This window comes from Etheostoma spectabile, chromosome 11 (assembly GCF_008692095.1).
Source record: "Etheostoma spectabile isolate EspeVRDwgs_2016 chromosome 11, UIUC_Espe_1.0, whole genome shotgun sequence".
NCBI classification, from domain to species: domain Eukaryota; kingdom Metazoa; phylum Chordata; class Actinopteri; order Perciformes; family Percidae; genus Etheostoma; species Etheostoma spectabile.
Genome location: NC_045743.1, coordinates 22,623,036 through 22,624,313, shown reverse-complemented (window position 1 = coordinate 22,624,313; position 1,278 = coordinate 22,623,036). Strand labels below are relative to the sequence as shown.

General features: G+C 41.9%; 1 protein-coding gene and 1 long non-coding RNA gene across 3 annotated transcripts in view; one reads left to right on the top strand and one right to left on the bottom strand.

The window, feature by feature from the left end:
• The window catches only part of LOC116698098 (uncharacterized), a 15,984-nt gene that overhangs the window by 6,337 nt on the left and 8,369 nt on the right, over window positions 1–1,278 (bottom strand). The gene's annotated exons all lie outside the window — the stretch shown is intronic.
• The window catches only part of LOC116698083 (CD276 antigen homolog), a 6,066-nt gene continuing 5,590 nt past the window's right edge, over window positions 803–1,278 (top strand). For both annotated transcript variants that reach the window (XM_032529853.1, XM_032529852.1), the window contains exon 1: window positions 803–900. The gene's annotated coding sequence lies outside the window, so the exon portion shown is untranslated. The remainder of the gene's footprint in view (window positions 901–1,278) is intronic.

The following is a 1,278-nucleotide window of genomic DNA, read 5'->3' as shown; positions in this document are numbered from 1 at the left end:
CTGATTGGTTAAGCAGGAAGGTGAACGCCTCAAACAGCTGATTCTATTGCGGAAGAGAGCATTGATTAAGGTCTTTCTGAAAGAATTTACGCTGAGCTACATATCTTCACATATTCTAGGAGTGCTCTCCCGTTGGTCAGTTCTGGAACAACATTGCATCCAAGGTTTTCGCCTTGTTTAATCTTACTGTGCCTGTTACGGTTGATGTCTTGATTCTGAATGACCTTTCGGCCCTCCAGCTCTCTGGGACTCAGAAACCTGCTGTATTCGCTGGACTTACAGCTGCAACCAGTTGGAAACCACCCCACAACCTGTCTATCCACACGTGGACCCTTTCCTATTTGGATGTGTTCTATATGGAACTCTCTACGGCACGGATACACGGAGCACCTGCTGCAGCCCTTGTTCCTTGTCTTGTGTCTCTCTATGTGTGTGTGTGTGTCTGTTTCTGCATGTGTTGTTTTGTCTCCCTCCCTTCCGTTTTCCCTTTCTGTGTGGTTTGGTCCTGGGACTTGTTCCTTTGTCCAAGTATATTGTTTGTAATGGTTTGTAAATGTTTTGGTTTTTGAAAAAGAATCCCCAAAATGATCACAAAAATGAAATACAATGTATGGCGGGAGTGCGTGACCGAAGACCGAAATGAGTGACTGTCACACTCAGGGACAATTGAGCCCTGATGTCCTGTAATGTGACCTGTGATTACTGTCCATCCACTGCAGACGGTCCAGGCGTGGCTACTGCCATGCTTGCAGTGATGCTACATCCATGCCCTGTATGTATTTGTTTTCATTCCTTGGTTTACAGCAGGAAGTGGAAGGGCGGCTGTGCTTAAGTTGCAACATAATTTGGTCTGGGGAGTCTCACAGCTGCAGTAACTGAGGGTGATTTATTGCCATTAAAGTAAGTAAAAAAATTATTCAGGCTTTGCTTTTAGATATGATCCAGGCTCTTAAAATAACACCTAAGACTTACTCACCCTAATCTGAATTTGCATATTAAATTTTAAAGTAGTTTGTATTTTATGTTAGTTGTCAGAGTGTGTTTGCTAGTTTTGGTTTAGTTTCAGTTTTTTTACGTATTTAGTTTTAGTTTTACAGTAGTTTTAGTATATTTTGGTCAAGGCCAGGTATCATGTCTTAGAAGTATGTAGCTACATACAAAATACCTGGACAACGGTGTAGGAAAGACCCTGATGTTCAATGTTTTTTAAGATCATTTTTTGGGCATTTTAGGCCTTTATTTGACAGGACAGATGAAGACATGAAAGGGAAGCGAGTG